General features: G+C 43.2%; 1 non-coding gene across 1 annotated transcript; it reads right to left on the bottom strand.

Annotated features, from left to right (window-relative positions):
* Nucleotides 1-17,460: 17,460 nt before the first annotated feature.
* Nucleotides 17,461-17,546, bottom strand: LOC120694398. The gene has a single exon (XR_005683474.1). It is a non-coding gene; the product is annotated as a small nucleolar RNA Z102/R77 (small nucleolar RNA).
* Between the last annotated feature and the right edge of the window lie 4,435 nt (nucleotides 17,547-21,981).

Raw genomic sequence — 21,981 nt, 5'->3', positions numbered from 1 at the left:
CCTCTTCTCCATCAGACATGGTCCTCTCTGCTACCAACCACACTTCTTCCAATCTAGGTAGATCATCCATTAATAACTTCACCAGTGAAGGAAATGGGCCACAGCTTATGCTCTCAAGAGAAGGCATCTTGTGCAGCTCAAGCTCCTCCAGACAAGGAAGTTCCACAAGCCCTTGTAGATGCTTCAATCCTTGGAAATCAGATAGCTTCATCGCCCTCAAAAATTGGAAGCAAGCTTGCCCCTTTACTTCAGTACCAACAACCTGATTATGCATCCACCATGCATATTTCTCGCCTGAGTACCCACAAATTTCTAGCTCTTTAATCCCAGCTGGCGGTTCTAGGCCATCAAGTACAGCCTCCTCCAACATAGTGTCCACCTTTTCATTAAAGAAAAACTCAGTGTTCACCTCACCTTTCTGACGCATCTTCCATTCTAGCTTCAGCCTCTATAAATCTGTCTTCTCTTTCAAGCATGCCTTATGTGCATCATCTTTCTCCAACACATGTGAAATACCTCTGATAATTAGACCTTCACTATTCCTACCTACATTTGCGAGCTCTGATATTCCAGCAAACTTTTCACCATTACCCACAACAAATAAGGTCAACTTTTGTAGTTGACTGCTGAATTGTCCAATGCCTACAGGCATCCCTTTCAATTCTTCACAATCTTTCAGGTTCAAAACTTGAAGCCTCTCAAACTTGACAATGCCATCAGGGAGCTCTACCAGCTTCCTACAGCCTTCGAGGTTCAAAACTTGAAGCTTCTCCAACTTGCTAGTGCCTTCAGGTAGATTTACCAGTTCCCCACAATTTTCCAAGTTCAAAACTTGAAGCTTCTCTAAGTTGTTAATGTCTTTAGATAGCTCTACCAGCTGCACACAATATTCTAGGTTCAAAACTTGAAGCTTATCCAAATTTCCGATGCCTTTGGGCAACTCTACCAGCCTATAACAATTACATAGACTCGAACATTGTAGATTTCTCAATTTTGTTATAACTATTGGTAGCTCCTTAATCTTGGTATGATCTAGTTTAAGAACTCTTAGCTTTTTATTTCTACCGACAGAATTTGGCAAGGCTGCAAGCTCCATGCACTGGCAAAGACAAATGCTTGAAAGCATATTACAGTCACCAATTGAATCTGGTAAAAACTTTAGCTTCATACACCATGATAGGTTCAGTGTTCTTAACTTTTGCAGCTTACCAATAGATTTGGGCAACTCGAGAAGGCTATTACATTCTAGATGCAGAGCTTGCAGGCTCCAAATATCTGACATAGTTTCAGGGAGTGATTCACATTGCAATCTTGACATCTCAAGATATTTCAAATGTTTTGTCTGAAATATGGCAGTGAGCACTGTTGTCGATAGATTATTGTTTGCAATGATACTGCACAAGTGCTTTGCATTCTTGGCCTTGTTGAATATTATATCATCACAATCACCACCATCAACATATATAGCACGTGCATTCTTGAAAAACATTCTAGGCAAAGGTTTTTTTGGCTGTTGAACTAAGGAAAAGTATCTGTGGTATTTTGTGGAACTGGTTGCATCCTTTGGCACATTAGTTGAAATTTGCTCATCCAAGATGAACTGGGCAAGATCATGAAGCAAATCATGCATCTCGCAACACACTCTCCCAAAATATTCCTTCACATCCTGGAGAAAAGAAACTTGCACAAGTGAATTGAAGCACTCGTCGCCAACATTCACACCCACTATAGAGCTGTATTGCTTCATCATCGATGGAGCTAACTTGTTTGCCAAAATTTTCAAAATTGCAGACACAGCAGCACCTTCGATACTGGCCATCATTTATTTTGAAAGTGTCTCCTTGCCCAAAAATCCTGCAGACCAAATTGAACATGTGCTGCTACTTTTGAAACAAAAAAATGATCTGCAAAAACTAGCTGTACTCTCAATAAATTATGGGTTATGCATGTTCCAAACTAACTGAATCCTATGGCGCTTTTTCATGCATGATTGTTTCTTTGTTATTTTGCTAACATGATGTATGACTGGCACCATCTGATAGACCTATATGAAATAGTAGTTGATGATATTGATGTCTGACCTAGGAAAATAGGTAGACTGCTATCCTGAAGCTGAGCTCTTTAGCCTTTTAGTCTTTGAGCTGCACAACTGTGGCCGCAAACAGTCTCATCTAGCCTTCTTGTTCCTGTTATCACATGAAACAGGAAGCATTATATATACGAGGGGATTTCGTACTTTGGACCATGTAAAAGAGAAAGGTAACAGTGTTTAAGATTAACGTACCATAGCCTCGATTCACAAAGGAGAAGATGAGGATCTCGAATAGATGAATGATTAGTTCCTCAAGATGAACATACCATAGCCTCTAGCTCAGACGAATCAACTCTAATTACATTTATTTCCTACTTGTGATGTGTGACTTCTGAGTTCCTGGATTCAATACCTAACAATAGGCAGGATAATAATACATTTTTATTTGCTGAAAACAGTTGCACTGAAAGCAGAAAGTGTGGATGTTGATGGTAATTGACGAACTTAACAGGTGTATGGATCGAGCAAGAAAAAACAAAACAAAGGACTTGAGTAGTCTTTGGTTAGAACAAAACATATACTAGGATAGTAAGCTAGTTGCACGAGAGTAATTACTTTTTTAGTTACCCTCTGTCATGTAACTAACTAAGCCGGATTGTACTCATCTTACTGGTCCTAGCTAAGTCGCAACAGGCTTAATAATCATAGTTGTAACCAGGGTATTGAAGCGGTTGCAATTGTGGTGTCAGGCCAATTGCAACTGAGCATATTCTCTAGTTGTAACTGGAATCGCTTTATTGGTCCTAGTTGCAACCGATTTAAAGATCCTAGTTGTAATTACGGCAGCAGTGAAGCGGTTGCAGTCACGCACAGGATCTGGCCAATTGCGATTGAGTATATTCCTTAGTTGTAATTGCAATCGCCTCGTCGGTCCTAGATGCAACGGTTTTAATGATCTAGTTGTAACTGGGACATTGAAATGATTTGTAGTTGTGGATGAGAACAATTGCAACTGAACATCTTACTATTATTAATTAGAGATGAAAAGGATGCATGGCTTACGAAGCGCTCTAGAAAAAGAGAAAAAAGTCTAGAAAATTCCACAATAATCAGAAACATCTGGCCTTCTAATATATCCATGATTATTAGTAGCCATTGGTGACCCATCTCCCATCGCAATCAATCCATGCATCGATTCCTCATAGAGGATCATTCAAATTCTCTTTATTTATTTTCCTTATTATTAACACACCTCCCACCACAGTCAATCCATGCATCGATTCCTCACAGAGGAACATTTAATTTTTTTATTTTATTTTTACGTATTATTAACCCACCTCCCACCGCAATCAATTTATGCATTGATTGGAGGATCATTTATTTTTTTATTTTTTCTTATTATTAACCTATGTCCCACTGTATTCAACCTATAAATCCATACTTTTTGGAGGACCATTAAAAATCTTTTTTTATATTTCTTCTTATTATTAACTTTCAATTAATCCATGCATTGATACATCTTGGAGGACCATTTAAAGTTTTACTTTTTTGTTGTGGTACAACATCTAGCCAGTAATATTAAAATAATTAGTGAAAATACACAATAAACATAATACATAAAATACTTAGAAAGAACAAAAAACACAACAAAATAAATATTATACATATAATTTTATTAAATATAATAGATAGCCAAACATTGAATCAAATGTTAGTTGTGGTTTATAGTTTTAGACCGATAGAGTAAGTATTAAATATTTTAAAATACATATATCTATAGAAATAATTATTGCATTCATTCTATTTTTAAACAAATTCACATAGAACCCTATGAAATAGAACTTAAAGAAGCACACTAAATTTATATATTCAAATTATCTATATTATAAGAGATGATTTAAGGTAACCCCTTTAATTGTATTTGAATTACCCACTTACATTATGAAATATTATTTAAAATAACCCTAAAAATTACATGTAATTTTTCACACATGTTTAATTTCTTTAATATAATCTTATAAAGTTAAATAGAAAACCATATTATATATTATAGTAAATAATCTACACACCCAATATATTCATATAAATTAGACATCTATGTCATTTTAAAATTAAAAAACTACATCTACATTTACCAGTATTAGCTATTATTAGAAAATAGATAAATAGAAAGTAACTAAATTAACAAAAGTTTAAAAGGAAATTTAGATTCGTAAAATAATATGTTAAGGACACATTTTGAAGGGTGAGAAACTATCAACGTAGATGATAAAAGTTATATAATTAATTATTAGTTTATCGCAATCAATATAGAATACAAACTAAGAAAGCATTATTACAGTTAGAAAATGTGAGCGCGTGGACAAATGACAGAGAAAGAAAAAAACAAATATAAGTATTTTTATTAGTTGTATGTATTAATTTTATCCACAACCACCTAATTAATGTTTATATTTGCTATAGTTCTAGCCCGTGGAGGAGCACAGGTTGGTGGACTAGTATTGCCTAATTTTAAGTGAGTTACTTGCAACTATATGCATAGAAGAAATATAGACTAGTTGTAGCTAGCGAACATGGGTCACACGATTTTCTGCCTATCTTTTTATGGCTGCAATAGGAGATTAAAAACTTGGCAAGTCTGTTTGTTTAGCTTGTACGCAAAACGTAATTATTGCTACAGGCTGCCATGCAATAAGCACATGAGACTGATAAACGCATGCTGCGTGCGTCGCGCTTTGTGTTGCAGAGACAGACATGCGTCCATGGGGATGGACGCTGGTCGGTTGGTGTTTTGCAGAGATGCGTGGTCAGCGGAAACAGAATCAGATGCGTGTACGCGCATTTTCTCATGCATATGTACATATGTATGTATGAGGAGATTTAGGACTTTTGAGCATGTCAAATAGAAAAGTAACGGTGTTTAAGATTAACATACCGTAGCTTCAACTCACAAAGCAATTGAATAGGATCTTGTGCTGTAATTATGATTTATGCCTTTTGAGCTTTCAGCCTTCGGTAGATGAGAATTGGGAGAACGATGTGGTCGATTAGTCCTTGAAGATAAATAGCCTCTAGCTTAAAAGAACCAAGTGTTATCACGTAGGTTTCCTACTTGTGATGTATGACTTGTGAGTATCCTGCCTTCAGTACCTGACAATAGCCACCAGATCAATAATCATCAGTGTTTGTTTGCTGAAAACAGTTGCATTCAGAGCAGAAGGTGTCGATGTTGATTGTAAGTCGATGAACCTCAATGGAGTATGGAGCAAGAAAAACTAAACAGAGGACTTGAGCTGTCCTTAGTTAGAAAAGAAGATGTACCAGCTGAGATCAGACGTATTCGTCCTCTCCTCTGGCTCAAAAGAATCAACGGAGATCACGTACGTATTATACTTATGATATATGACTTCTGAGTTTCCTGCCCCTAGTACCTGATAATGGGCAGAACAATCACCAGTTTTGTTTGCTCAAAAGAGTTGCAACGAAAGCAGAATGTGTTTATTCATTGATCGTGGGAGAAGAAATCGACCAACTTTGCTGGAGAAAGAAAAAATGAACAGAGGACTTGAGATGTCATTGATTAAAACAGATAAAACATGTACCAGGAGCTCAGATCTGCTGCTTCTGGCTGTGCCACCTACAATCGCCAGACGTATTCCTCCTTTCTTACCCCTATGCTCTGTATCACTGTGCGCAGATCTGAGCTTCTGAGGCAGAAGGCCGGGGAACTTTGGTGGTGGCTCTACTAGCTGTGACGCTTCCTTTATCAAGGTGAACTACTATGCTTTTAGGATTACTGCGTTAGGTGAGCATTCGTCAGGTCAATTCAAAAGGTCTCCTTGCACTTGACATTGGTTGGTGGTTTGCCTCAACATCACCCCTGCAAACCGCGCTGTCCTGCATGTATCGAATGATCAGATCGCCTGCCCTCGTCCTCTCGCCTCCCACCCTGTCGGCCGTGCAGGCTGGCCAATGGCGACATCATTCTATATCATTGCTGCAGACCGGATGATGCGTTCGATTCACGCGGTGCAGAGATGATCGCCGCGTGTGTGGCGGTCGTCCTTGCCTCACAAACAAATCGACCACGCTAGAGCAGAGCGTCCCACATTCCTTCACCGCTCTCCCTCCCGCTCCCACTTTCTCTGCTCCCGCACGCACTACGGCATCGGCCCACTTTTTACAGCAGAGGCGGCTCAAAAAAGGAGCCGCCTCTGCAGTGCTTTCGGTGGGCCCAAGGGCATGAGCTGCTGCTAGTAGGGGAACAGCAGAGGCGGTGCATGCCGTGGGCTGCCTCCGCAAATAGCAGAGGCGGTCCATGCGGTCGACCGCCTCAGAGGCGGCGCGCAACACGGACCGCCTCTGTTATATGCGGAGGCTACTAAGGGAACAGTAGAGGCGGTCCATGCCGTGGGCCACCTCCACAAATAGCAGGAGCGGTCCAGGCGGTCGATCGCCTCTGATATTTTATTTATCAGAGGTGGCGTGCAGCACGGACCGCCTCTGCTGTAGGCGGAGGTGGCCCGTCCCCTGGACCGCCTTTGCTATTTATTTATCCGAGGGGGCCTAAGTTATGGACCACCTCTGCTATTTATTTATCAGAGGTGGCCTACATTTTGGACCGCCTCTGCTAATCCAAGTGTATATAAGACACTTTCTTCCTCCTCGCGACTTTGCAGACATTTGGAGGAGCTTGGAGCCCAACAATGGCTTCCATGAATTGAAAAGGAGAGGGGGAGGTTTTCGTTTTTATTTCTTTGAAGATCCAAACTTATTGTGGTAAGGCTGCACTATCCCTTTGTTAGATTTAAGTATCATGAAGGAAAAGTTGGTGAATCTACTTATATTGCTCTCATTTACGGCGCTCTGTCTCTGTCTCTCATTTATGGCTCTCTCTCTCATGGTCCAATTAATTGAACCTAGCTATGAATATATACCAAACAGCTAGCTTGATGGACAATTTTGTGGATCTTTACACTTGAGGATAATATAGAATTAAATTTGTCAATAGGTTGCTAAGAAACATTTCTCCCTATGTAAATCTTAAGATAATCACATGTTTTCTCTCTCTACATAATATAGGTTTTTCATATGTCGATAAATTAAATCCTCCAATATGGATATACTCTTATATATATATACTGTCTCTGGATCTTAAGAAAACCCAAGCATGTGTTTAACATCTATATATATTTTAATCGAACCAAGCAACATAGGTGTACGTTTACAACGTACAAAATTCAAGTTTTTTTAAACGTATGTTTTTATAAGCACATGTATTTGTACCAGTCAAATAATGTAAGTTTGTTACGAGATCAATAGTCTATTATCTCAAGATGTGCCACGGAATGTTTTGTGAAAATTTAATTTGTAGATGGCTCGTCGGTGGATGTATACCATGAAAAGGACGGAGAGGGCTTTCCGTGTTGAATTGGATAAATTCATTGATGTTGCGAAGATGGATGCGAGGATCAAGGGGGTTTCTGGTATATGTTGCCCTTATAGGAAGTGTAAAAATCAGAAGGTCTGGGCAGACACAGTCACCATCAGGTCACACGTGATCATTGAAGGATTTGTTGATGACTACTCCACTTGGGTCCATCATGGAGAGCATGACACTCCTTCTGATGCGGATGATAGTGAAACATTCTTCGATGCCGACCTTCACATGACGTGTTCTCGTGTTGATGGAAATGATGACGGCGGTGGTGGATACATAAGCATACCTTCGGGGAGTTTAGAAGGCCAATATGGTGATGATGATAGTGATGCAGATGAGCTGGAACAAATGCTGAAGCACTTTAAGGCGGATGTCCTTATTGGGAGCGCGAAAGGGTTAGAGCATTTCAAGGTGGTAGAGGATGCTGCACACCATAGCGTGTACGAGAAAGGGGGTGTCCAACTCATTGGTCTGAGCTACGGTTTGTACTCGAGCTGTTGATTCTGAAGGCCAAGTACGGATGGTCTGACTCTAGCTTCAACGATCTGATGAAACTCTTATCCTGGTTGCTTCCGAAGCCTAACTTTGTGCCTGAGAACATGTACCAGGCAAAGAAGATTATTAGCCCATTCACAATGGGAATTGAGAGAATACATGCCTGCCCGAACTACAGGATACTATATCGAGGGGAAACATTTGGGAAACTAGAGAAATGTCCAACATGTGGCACTAGTTGTTACAAGCAAAATGACATTTACAAGGACGATGATCAAGCATCCTCCAAAAGGAAGAAGAGGAAGAAAAAGTGTGTGCCTGAACCTTCCGAAGAAGATACATGCTTAGGCATAGACGTGAACAAGAGGAGATTCCCCAAATTGGTTATGTGGTACCTCAATCCAATCGACCGCTTAAGGCGTATGTTTGCAAACCTTCGAGAAGGAAAGCTGATGTGTTGGTGGCATGAAGAGCGGATTCAAGACGAGGGTAAGCTTTCACACCCAGCCGATGGCACGCAGTGGAAAAGGTTTGATGAGATGTACCCCGAGTTTGCGAATTACCCAAGGAATGTGAGGTTTGCACTAAGGACAGACGGAATGAATCCTTTTGGGGAAAGAAACAGCATACACAGCACATGGGCAGTTATATTGACCATATACAACCTACCGACCTGGCTTTAACAGAAGAGGAAGTACATAATGTTGTGTATTCTGATACAAGGGCCGAAACAACCGGGCATTGATATAGATGTCTTCCTTGAGCCATCTGAAGCTTTGGAATGAGGGTGTGTGAATGTGGGACGAGTATGCTAAGGACCACTTCACATGCAGAGGAATTATAATCGTTACCATTAATGACTACCCTGCATTGTTCTCGATCTCTGGACAGATCAAAGGAAGACGGGATGTTTAGTATGGCTGGATGGCACGATGTTTGTATACCTGGATGGTTCAAAAAAAATTTGTGTATCTGAAGTACCGCCGGTTCCTTGTTGAAAGGCACAAATACTGCAGGAAGGCGTTTTACGCCCTCTTTGATGGTAAGGCAGAGTCAGGTTCAATACCAATAAGAAAACACAACAGCAAATATGTTTTTGATATGGTAAGGAAGATAAACATCAGCTATGGCAAGAAGATCAAGATAACTAAAGCCCCTATAGAGGGCATGCCTTTCAAGAAGATGTCAATGTTCTTTAAGTATTTGCCATACTGGAAGGACTTGGAGGTTCCACATGCCATCGATGCTATGCACATAAAGAAGAACGTGTTCGATAGCACTATTTGTTTGTTGATGGATGTAAAAGGCAAGACAAAGGATGGCTTGAGGTCACGTTGAGACCTCGTGGAACATGCGAATGGGAAAATTATGCTGCCAGCCGCTAGCTACAACCTGACATTAGGAGAGAAAAGGGAACTTTGCCTATGTCTACGTCGTCTAAAAGTGCCAACCGGGCTGTCATCTAAAATAAAGAAGCTAGTATCCATGAAATATTTATCGCTAAGTGGATACAACGCTCACGATTGTCACATGATGCTAACGGTATTCCTCGCGGTTGCTATAAGGGTTGCCATGCCTGCGTTTGTGCATATGGTAATAACTCGGATGGTCTACTTCTTTAGCAAAATCTCACAAAAGGAAATTCATTTAGATGAATTGGATTCACTGCAATAGTTCTGCATGGAGACTATGGCCTAGCTAGAGATGTGTTTTCCTCCATCACTTTTCAACATAATGCCACACCTCATGGTACATATGGTCGACCAGATCCATGCACTTGGTCCTACCTACTTACATGAAATGTGGGCATACGAGCGTTTCATGGCGACTCTAAACCGCTATGTTCTCAATTGTGCTTGTCCTGAGGGGTTCATGATAGAGGCTTATTGCACCGAAGAGATTGTAGAATACTATCAGGATTACTTGGTGGACAAGAAAGGTATTGGCGTGATTGCATCTCGTCACACGGGAAAGTTAGAAGGGAAAGGAACGAGGGGGAGGAAAACATTCGTTGATAGGGCATACCATCAAGTGGCAAGCTCTCATTTCAGTGTCCTACACCAGTTAGAGATTATGTCTCCGTTCATCGAGCAGCACCTTAATATTGTTCGCGCAGAAAGCAACAGCCGATCAGATGCTTGGGTCATGAAGGAGCACAAACAACGATTCGCCACCTGGCTCATGGACCAAAACATAGAGGAGGGAACAACTGTTGAGGGAGTCACATTGAAACTGCTGGCTTTGGGTCCTTTTGCACAGGTCAGGACATGGCAGGCATACGATATTAATGGGTATACATTCTACACATTTGCCAAGGATAAGAAAAGTGTCTGCCAAAACAGTGGAGTTCGGATAGACGCCATCGATGACACGACGGGAAACAAGGTCATATTTTGGCCTTATAGAGGACATATGGGAGCTTGACTATGGAAGGACCATTCAGATTCCTGTGTTTAGGTAACAATGGGTCAAACACCCACAAGGTGTAGAGGTGGACAACTACGGCCTGACGATTGTGGACCTGGCCAAAGTTGGCTACAAAGATGACCCTTGGGTACTCGCCAAATGAGTTGCACAGGTTGTATATGTCCTCGACCCAAGCCAGAAGATCGAGAAGCACATAGTTGCTTCGGACAAACAGACTATTATCGGGGTTGATGGTGTGAACGATGTGGAGGCCTTCAATGACTATGATGACATGCAGGTCTTCACAGATCTACCAACCAAGATCAAGATTGTAGAAGCAAGCATAAAGGATGTTAAACCATGGTCATGGCTGGATGGAGAGACAAGATTTGTAACCGCCTAATGCACTATTGTTATTTAATTTCACATTGTAACCTTTGCACGTCAAATATTTTGAGTTTGATCAAAATTTGTCTTCTGTTTTTCAAAAACAAGTAAATATTAAAGGAGTAAATATAAAAAAGGATGTAACAAGTAAATATAAGATAATTATGTATAAAAGAAGTAAATAAAAGACAATATAAAACAAGAAAATATGAAAAGGAGTAAATATAAAATAAGGGAAATAACAAGTAAATATAAGATAATTATGTATAAAAGAAGTAAATAAAAAATTATATAAAACAAGAAAATATGAATAAGTAAATTATAAATTATAAATAAGTTAGCAGCAGCAGTTGACGCTATCCACCGCGGCTGCTAAGTGACTTAGCAGCAGCGGTTGGAAAGTCCACCGCTGCTGCTAACTATGGGCAGCCGGCTCCACTCCACTTATCAGCAGCGGTGGACAATTTATCCACCGCTGCTGCTATATGTTAGCAGCAGCGGTGGATTACGTTCACCGATTCTGATAGTGTCCCATATTTTTTTCAACATCGATTTTAGTTTTTAAACAGTGTTCTTGTGACCCTCCACCAAAAGTTGTTTTGGTTTTTTGCTCCTCTTGGGCCTATAAATACCCTCCAGTGCCCCCACCTCTTGCCAAGCTACATCAGTAGAAACAATGCCTCACATATTCTTCTCCTCCTTCCTTGCCTTTCTGCTTATTGGGATAGGTTGCATGTAATGCAAACTCCAAGTTGTGGAAAAATCCTAATCTCTCGCCGGATGCAACTATTCCGGTGGGAGTTCCAGGTTGTGGAAAAATCCTAATGGATTTATTCCATAACCAGTTGCCTTGCAGCTGCCCTACCCTCCTTTATAGAACTTGCAGGTGGTGTACATCTCAGCTAATATGAGTCCTACCCACCGGCTGAGAAAATACTCACTGAGGTGTACACCACCTGCAAGTTCTACAAAGGCGGTTGCAAATCCATCAAGTTAGTGGATAAATTGTGTGTATGTTGACATTTTTTTATAGTTGTGGAGAAAATGCTTGCTGAGATGACTATAACATGAGTGCATGGCAAATGTGTTCTTGTTGTTTAAGGTATGATATTGCAAGAATATATAAAAGTAGAGGGGTAAATAGAAGAACTAAATATAAAAGAAATAAATAGAAGTAAAGGAGTAAATAGAAGAATTAAATATAGAAGAAATGTATTCTTGATGCAGGTTGGAGAAATGTATTATAGAATAAATATAATAAGTATAAGGCACTTAGCAGCAGCGGTTGGAAAAATTCACCGCTGCTGGTAAGTGAGGGTGGCCGGACCCACTCCATTAGCAGCAGTGGTGGACATTTACTACCGCTGCTGCTACGAGACTTAGCAGCAGCGGTTGGAAAGGTGCACCGCTGCTGCTAACTGTGGGCGGCCGGCCCCACTCCAGTTAGCAGCAGCGGTTGACCCTATCCCTAAAATCCACATATTGCCGGTGTTTCTTTCATATGGCTTCCACTCACCACCTGGGTCACTTGTGAAGTTAGCCTCATCGTCTAAGTTTCAACGTGATACATAGTTCACTTTATCCTTTTCATGTGGGGGCTTGCTATTATCTTAGTATAGCATATTTATTGAACTAGAGAACTTATTTGCATTTTTTTTGTCAACACTACAATATTTTATGAATTTAATTGTATTTTTGATGGTTTACTGCAAAAAGAAATTAACAATACACAAATAGCCTCGGAAAATAAATATATTTTGTGGAGGGGTATCATATGTCCATATAGCATCCCAAAAAGTTTGGACAAGAAAATCCATATGTTGCCGGTGTTTCTTTCATATGGCTTCCACTCGCTACGTGGATTACTTGTGAAGTTAGCCTCATCGTCTAAGTTTCAACGTGATACATAGTTCACTTTATCCTTTTCATGTGGAGGCTTGATATTACCTTAGTATAGCATGTTTATTGAACTAGATAACTTATTTGCATTTTTTGGTCAATACTACAATATTTTATGAATTTAATTGCATTTTTAATGATTTACTGCAAAAAGAAATTAATAATACACAAATAGCCTCGGAAAATAAATATATTTGGTGGAGGGGTAACATATGTGCTCCATGAAACATCTCAATTAATAATGCAATACACAACGTTTCTGTATATGTATAAATCACTAATAATGTTTGCTTTATCAACTATTAATTCCCGAAAATCCCTATGTATTGTTGGCCCCTAACTGAAAGGCATCTTATGAACGTTGTGGCCGACCTCTGCCGTTTCACAATGCACGAAGTATGCAACCGGCAAGAATAATGTTTCACAATGTATTGTTGGCCCCTAACACGCGACGACAAATTCAAACGGCTTATCGACTGGGAGCACCATTCATTTTAATGAACTTGTATTAATTATTTCTGTGCAGCCTTCTGTGCATATATTGTATGTTTGTATATATGTGTAAATATATATATGTATATCTGGTGAAGCTGGATGTATATAGGATAACAAATGTGTGTTAACTTTGTCACAGCTTTATTATCGCATGTGTTAGAGAAAAAGCAACGAAAATGCATTTCAATTATATATTCGAGGTGTGCTACAATACCGGTGATCCCATTTTGTTGATGTGTTTCGAAAATACTAAATATCTGCATTTCAAATCAAATGGCAAATGCTATCACAAATAGCGGGAACCAAATGCTTTTAAAATGGCGGGAAACATAAACAGAGCAGGACATTCAAATGTTGCGCCAATATTCAAACATTAGCAGAGGCGGTGGAAAATTCATTACACTGCCTCTGCTACAGAGTTAGCAGAGGCGGTGGGTACAACCCACCGCCTCTGCTAGACCAAATAGCAGAGACGGTGCACAGAGTCCACCGCCTCTGCTAAGTACATAGCAGAGGCGGTTCGAATCACTGCTGCTGCTAGCTTCGGGTTAGTAGCAACACTAGCGCAGCAGCGGATCTTTCCACCGCCTCTGCTGTGGCCTCTGGGACCGCCTCTGTAGTGCGTTTGTGTACTAGTGGCACTCTCGCCCTCCACAATGCTGGAGATTATTTTAACTTGCATGTTTTATGTTTGGCTTGCACTAGACCGTCGATCTAGGCTCTCGCACGGGTTGGATTCTTTAGAAACAGGTATGCCCACAAATCCAACGCAACATACGCATCTCCGCAACACTTAGTTGTTGAATATGTCTTCTTTTAGTGAGCCAACACTCTGCACAGTACAACATCGTAGGTCTAATAGCCGTCCTATAGAACTTGCCTTTTAGCTTTTGTGGTACCCTCCTGTCACATAGAACACCAGATGCTTGACGCCATTTCATCCATCCTGCTTTGATTCTATGGCTCACATCTTCATCGACATCCCCATCTTTTTGTAGCATCGATCCCAAGTATCAAAAAGTATCCTTCTTGGGCACTACCTAACTTTCCAAACTCACATCTCCTTCCTCTTGTCTAGCAGTAACGAAGTCACATCTCATATATTCAGTTTTAGTCCTACTAATTCTAAAACCTTTCGACTCTAGAGTCTGCTGCCACAACTCTAGTTTCCTATTTACTCTTGCTTGGCTTTCATCCACTAGTACTACATCATCAGCAAACAACATGCACCATGGGATATCTCCTTGTATATCCCTTGTGACCTCATCCATCACCAAGGCAAAAAGGTAAGGGCTCAAAGCTGATCCTTGATGTAGTCCTATGTTGATTAGGAAGTCACTTGTGTCACCGTCATTTCTTCGAATACTAGTCACAACATTGTTGTACATGTCTGTAAGGAAAATGGACCCCTACCCATTATACCTTAAAGGTTTTGGGGTTTGATGACAACATTAACCAATGGGACTAAGATTGTGTCATGTTGTATGTGATTAAGTCCCAGGGATGAAGATGATGGCTTGGTGTGTAAAACACCTCATTGAAGGCATCAAAAGGCTATAGAAGAGGTACAAGTGAAGACTAAGCAAAGACCCAAGTCACGGCAAAGAAATACGGTGAGAGGACAAAGCTGCAGAATCAACTTTCACACGACGGACGGTCCGCCGTGTAACGGTGGACGGTCTGGCGTCCACGGACCTGCGGCTGCATGGCATCCGACAACAGCCCGGCGACAAAGTCTACAAAAGACGGACGGTCCAGCGTGCAACGCCGGACGGTTCGTCACTACACAACGGACTACAGCGGCCGAGAACGCGAAGGAAGGAAGGAGCGGCTAAGTTACACACGACGGACGGTCCATCGCTACACGATGGATGACAAGGAACGAGAGATATTCAAGACAGCAGGCAAAGCAACTCTACACGACGAACGGTTAGGACTTTATGATTTTCCCCCCCCTCTTAGGCGTCCGGTTCACTTTCAATGTCCTTAATGAAGGCCACATACTTTGTTAGGACTTTATGATTTTCCAAAGCCCACCGCATAACCTTCCTTGGTATCTTATCATAAGCCTTCTCTAAGTCTATGAAAACCATGTGTAGGTCTTTCTTTAGCTCCCTATGCCGCTCCATAACTTGTCTTAAAAGAAAAATTGCTTCTATGGTTGATCTCCCTGGCATGAACCCAAATTGGTTCATGGTAATACACATCAATCTTCTCAAACGATGCTCTATAACTCTCTCCCATAGCTTCATCATATGGCTCATCAGCTTAATCCCTCTGTAGTTAGTGCAGCTTTTGATATCTCCCTTGTTCTTGACGATTGGTACTAATATACTTCTCCTTCACTCTTTGGGAATCTTGTTCGATCGCACAATCTGGTTAAAAAGCTTTGTTAGCCAAACAATAGCTATATCTCCTAGGCATCTCCACACCTCAATTGGGACCGCACCAGGGCCTAGTGCCTTGCCCCCTTTCATCCTTTTTATGGCTTCTCTAACCTCAAACTCTTGAATCCTACGCACAAAGTGTCTATTGCCATCATCAAAGGAGTCGTCCAACTCAATGGACGTGCTCTCACTCTCCCCATTGAACATGTTATCAAAGTACTCACGCCACCTTAGTTTGATGTCCTCCTCCGTAACCAAGAGTTGATCCCTTGCATCCTTAATACACTTGACTTGATTGAGGTCCATTATCTTCCTATCACGAACCCTAGCCATCTTGTAAACGTCCTTCTCTCCTTCCTTTGTACTCAGCCTTTGGTAAAGGTCATCATATGCTCTGCCCTTTGCCTCACTCACTACTCGCTTTGCAAACTTCTTTGCCACCTTGTACCTCTCTATGTTATCTGTACTCCTATCATAGAACACACATTTGTATCGCTCTTTCTTCTCCTTAAGGGCCTTTTGTACATCCTCGCTCCACCACCAAGTCTCTTTAGTTGCACCTTTGCTCCCTTTGGTAACACCAAGCACTTCCGCAGCCACCTTCCTAATGCAAGTTGCCATCTTCTTCCACGTGTTGTTTGCATCTTCCCCTTCTTCCCAAGAGCCCTCCGTGATAACCCTTCTCTTAAAGTCTTCCGACGCCGCCTCTTTTAGTTTCCACCACTTCGTTCTCACGGCTTTGACTTGTTCATCCCATCTGGTACGTAGACGAAAGCGGAAATCAGCCACACGAGCTTGTGTTGAGAGACAACACACTCTCCCGGTATTACCTTACAATCCAAGCATGTCCTCTTATCCTCTCTTCTTTTGAGAATGAAGTCAATCTGACAAGCGTGATGGCCACTACAGAAGGTCACCTCCCTAAAGAAGTTGTTGGCTACCATCAGATTGTAAGCTATAGCAAAGTCTAAGACTTCCTCTCCCTCCTGATTCCTACTACCATACCCAAACCCTCCATGTGCCACCTCGTAACTTGCATTAGACAACCCTACATGGCCATTGAGATCTCCTTCTATGAAAAGCTTCTCACTGGTGGGTACCGCTCTAACCAAGCTATCTAGGTCATCCCAAAACTGCCTCTTTGTACTCTCATCATGGCCTACCTGGGGAGCATACGCACTTATAACGTTGAAGACTAAGTCACCAACAACAAGCTTGACTAGGATGATCCTACCCCCCAGCCTCTTGACGTCCACCACTCCATTTTTCAGACTCTTGTCAATCAAGATGCCCACTCCATTTTTGTTTGCAACTGTTCCTGTGTACCAAAGCTTGAAGCCTGTGTTCTCCACCTCCTTCGCTTTCTGACCCTTCCATTTCGTCTCCTGGACGCATAGGATATTTACACGTCTCCTAATCGCTGTGTCAACTAACTCTCTTAACGTACCTGTGAGGGACCCTACATTCCAGCTACCTAGATGGATCCTAGTTGGCACGACTAGCTTCCTTACCCCTCGCACTAGCCGAGTCAGGTGCGAAGACCCTTGCTCATTTAGCACTACACCCAGGAGACGATGTAGCGCGCCACTGAGGAAGCGACGACCCGATCCTTGCCCACTTAACACCGTGTCCAGATCACGATACGGCGCGGCACCAAGGGGGTGACGGCCCGGCCCTTGCTCATTTAACACCATACCCGGGTTGCGATATGGCGCGCAGCTAAGAGGGTTACGCCCCAATGGTTTTCTCTTGGGTTTCATCTCCATAAGAGTAGCTGGGTTCTACATTGGCTCGCCACGCCTAACACAACCCTCCTCCTTTATCCGGGCTTGGGACCGGCATTGTTGAAACATCGTTGAAACAACACGGCAGAGATAAAATAAAGGCTTCAACGGTTTCAAAAAATTAGATTGTGAAGGAAATGATCAGATAGAGCTAATACAGTTTGAACCATCATGGTGGCCAATAAAACCAATAGGGAAAAAATTTGATCATCACACCATCATGGTGGCCAATAAAACCAATAGGGAAAAAATTTGATCATCACACCATCTCCTCACAGAAAAAACAGCACTGCTACATACAAAAAGTAGAACCAGGACCAAAGAAAAAAGCTCACCCAGAATTCAGTATACAAACATGGCACACAAGCAGAAAGATTGAGAGACTGAAGAGTTGTGACTCATCTGCATACATCAACAGCAGTCTTCCCACTCATAGGAGAAGCAGGAAAAGGGAAGAAAGATTTCAAACAAGGTGCACTAGCACGAACTTGAAGGATCGTCCAACTAATTAGTGCACTGACGTAGCTATTCATAGTAGTTAATAGTTGTGCACTTGTGCTAGCTCCTGATTGTGTGTTGTCCATTCAAATGATAATAAGTATATACTAGAAACACAGCGCGGCTTTGCCGCACCCTCAATGGAGTTGACCAGTACACTATGTCAATATTAGCAAGATCAAACATATTAATCCCACTTGGCAGCTGTTGGAGCTCCGTTTTTCTTGTTCTGCCTTGTAAATTTTACCTTCGCCCCTCTGGGCGTTTCCTACTTTTCAATATAACATGCAGCTCTCCTGCAGGTTCATTAAAAAAACAGATTAATCCCATGTTTTAATGGTTCCATAGCCTATTCTGAGTATATAGTTAGCTGTTGCATACGTAGGATGATCATATTGCAAAAGGACAATGTTGTGTAATAATAAAAAGGTAAATTTGTCACCTGAGTTAAAATCTGATGGCCAGCTTAAGATTTGGGTCAGAAAATTCCGTCTTGTGCATTGTTATTGTTCTGGAGCAACTCGATGTTTCATTAGAGTATTGTTCCTAGTATGGAAGCATTTGCCTAGATCCAGCATTCAAGTGCACTTGTTGGCCTATCTCGCCCGACCCCTAGCAAGAAAATGTGTCTATCAAAGTGAAGTACCAGAGTGAACCAATCCATGATAATATAAAGATTAACTATCACAATGCTATGATGGCACCAAAATGCTAAGCAACATGCTACATGTATAGAACTATAGATGGCACTCAATCAGGTGGTCTTCTTCTGCTCAGTAGTTTGATATCTTTGGGATCAGCTTGCATGCTCTGAAAGTTACAGTATAGTAGGAAGTATAGATCATAAGGTAAAATAGCAATAAAAATTTTAATTTGTGATACTTAGCCCACTCATTTTTGCATAAGGACAATACAAAGCATTGTAGCATTAAGATTCAAATCACAGTGAATCAGTGATGCTTTAGCATCAAAGGGTTAACAGACAGGAAAGTATGAAGAACTGATTCGGGGGAGAGTATAAGCAAAAGTAGCTTACTCGTTGTCATAGTTTGTGCCTGGACAGTCAGCCTTTGTGCATGTATCTTTGGAATAATGAAAATTCAGTACTGGCAGATTCCTTATCATATTGTCCCACTAGTATCTTTGTGATGTTATGAAGGCATAGAGATTTATTTATTGTTTCTTTTCTTTAACTTCAACATGGCTCATGTTGTCCAATGCACGCTGGTACTGTGACCAATATTGCCTGAACACACTAGTATTATGGCCAACTATGAACATGAGAAAAATTACAATGCAAAACTCTCAAATAAGATTTATAGTTTACATGTGTTAGCTAGGAGTACTCAGTTTTAGTTTGTATGTTTGGAAAAAATCAATCTTTTTGTTCAGGCAATTCCCTATTATTTTGAAAGAATGTTGTTTGACAGTTCAGGGTGGAAGCTCATTTAGCAAGGTAATATACAATGTAATCGTAGTCTTCAGTTGGCCTTGCACAACGGACAACGAGATGCAAGCGACTACTAATTTACAATTAAAGTACCAGAAACGCTAACAAAGGTCGTACAAGTAGGGTAGCCTTTGTTACCTATTCCATGTTTGAATTTCAGTACCTTGTGAAGCATATTAAGTCTACGGATATTAAAAATAGTAGCATAGCATTGTCCACTGAAATCACTGGATCAAAATATAAGGCCATTATACCTAGAAATAATTTTTGCCTAAAGGAATAGCGAGTGGCTCAAGTAATCAGTGGACCGGTTCTGCCTACTTACTGGACAAATAAAGCCTTGATCACTGCGATCTAAACGGACATATTATTAGTCGACATTCTGTCGAACACATGCAGCGTGTGTCAGACATTTGGCAAGCTAGCATATCTATGACAGTAGGTGTGCGCCGAAGACAGTGCTGCTGTTACTATCCAGGCAGCTGCCCAGGCGCCGGGAGGACCCGCGGAGCACCGGCCTTCTTCGTCGCTCGGCGCTCGCACCTTGCTCTTCACCAGCGTGTGGACAGCTGGGCGCCTCCACGGGCAGTGGGATGAGGGTGCCAAACGACGGTTGCTCTGGCGCAGGTGGGGGGGGGGGTGGCGCCGGTGGAGCCGAGGGAGGAGGCAAAGCCCGGCCCTGTGGCGCAGCGTCCCGAGCACGGGCCCCGTAGCCGGGAGCAGTGGGATGTGACGAGGGGTTCTGCGGGCGTTGGAGGGGTGCGATAGGAAGGGGGATGGCGCCGCATGTCCGGCGCCGTGGGTCCTATGGGTGGCTGCAGTGCCCTCGTCCTCTCCTTGCTATAGCCTATAGGTAACAAGCATAACCATACTAGATAGACTAGCCAAGAGTATTCGCATTCTTATGACACCAGCCGATCAACCCGTGACAGTGCATTGGCTAGTTTTTGTAACGTGAAATAATTAGTTTTTTGGGGTATGATGATACATTGAATGTAATATTTTAGCTTCCTTTGGACGAAAATTGAGGTGAAAAGACAAGCAGATAAGATTGATAAAGAGTAAAATACATCTCCGGTCCCTAAACTTGTCACGCTGTGTCATCCCGGTCCCCGAACTCTGAAAGTAGCTGATTGGGTCCCTAAACTCAGTTCGGGTCTCAACGAGGTCCAAACGGGTATGCCACCTTGGACTGTCATGTGGGACCCCCACGCACACCCTCCTCTTCCCCCCACCAATCCCCTATCTTTTCCTCCCGAATCCATTCGTTCCTCTTTGAACAGACTTCGGCGGCCGTCAAACTGTGTGGCCGTTGCCTTCTTCTTTTGTTCCTATGCTCCCAGACACCCATGGCTTTCGGACGTGAGCACCACGAGGGGGAGGACTACGGCGGCCACCATGGGAGAGGTCCGATGGCTGCAGGAGGGGTACGCGTGGGCGGACTTGGCGTTGCTGGAGCCGACAGGCGCCGCGGGGCGCGGGCGCGTGCGCGGCGTGGGGCGTCGCGTGGTGTTCCTAGTGCTGCGGCAGGGCGCGGGCACCGTGCAGTGCGTGGTGGCCGGCGGGGACGGCACGGTTCGCGGCGAGGCTGAGCTGGGAGTTCGTGTGGACGTCGCCGGCGTCGTGTCGCTGCCGGGGGAGCCCGTCCGCGGCTCCACCCTGCAGGTGGAGATCCAAGTGGAGAAGCTCCACTGAGTCTGAGCAGGGCTGTCCCCAGTTGCACTACTGAACTTATTGTTTGCAGGAGTAGGTCACTTGTTTTTGCCTGGATTAACATGCTAGTAGTATGTGCTACTTGGTCAACTTTTCAATATAGAAACTAAATTTGAGGTTCTGCTTGTGTGTTAGCCGAAGGTTATAGCTTCAATCCTTAAGGCCACAATACTTTAAAAAAGGGCAAATTGCATATCTGCCCTCGTTTGTACCTACAACTGTATGTTTGCCCCTTCTTTTTAAGGTTTGCATGTTTGCCCCTGTTTTTCATGTGTGAATCATCCGTTTGCCCCTGATTTCCAACGGCGTCCACCGAGGCAGCTTCCAGCGAATAAAGAAAAGGAAGTATGGAAAATCTAGATAGGAAATGTCTCTCCTACCCCTGCTCTGTTGGCTCTCTCATTGGGGGAGGACCGGCGGAGGTGGCAGAAGATTGAGGTGCGGGGGAAAGGCAGAGGGGCGAAGGGAGCGGGTGGGGCTGCTTGGGCGGCCGGAGTCGCGCGGGGGTCGGGAGGCCGCGCCCGCCCGCCAGTAGTGCGGAGGAGCAGGCGGAGCCCGTGGCCACCGACGGCGCGGAGGAACGGGCGGATCCTGTGGCAGCCTGCGAGCGTCGCCTCTCTCCTCCCCCGCGCCCTCGTCCCGCGCCGGCGAGCGTCGCCTCTCCGCCTCTTCCTGCCTCGCCGCCACCGGGGTGAAGACAGGGACGAGGCCCGTGGCGCCGGCCATGGGCCCGGCCCGCTCCTCCTCACGACGGCGGCTAGCAGGAGCGGAGGTGGCGCGCTGTCCCGCCGAGCGCCTTGGTCTTCCCGCTCGACGCCAACAGCTTGCTCCGCGACTGCCAGCGCACGCCGCCGGAGGTCCGGAGCTCGACCGCCAGCACCCCAGCTGAATGCTAGCGCGCCGGCGGTGAAGGACCTGGGCTGGCGGCCGTGCGCGACGCGGAAGCAGTGGCTCAGGTCGCCCGTGAGCGTAGAGAAGGCGGCGACGCCACCACC

This window comes from Panicum virgatum, unplaced genomic scaffold, assembly GCF_016808335.1.
Source record: "Panicum virgatum strain AP13 unplaced genomic scaffold, P.virgatum_v5 scaffold_5549, whole genome shotgun sequence".
Classification (NCBI taxonomy): domain Eukaryota; kingdom Viridiplantae; phylum Streptophyta; class Magnoliopsida; order Poales; family Poaceae; genus Panicum; species Panicum virgatum.
The sequence above is the reverse complement of the archived record's forward strand: the minus strand, read 5'-3'. Positions and strand labels throughout refer to the sequence as shown.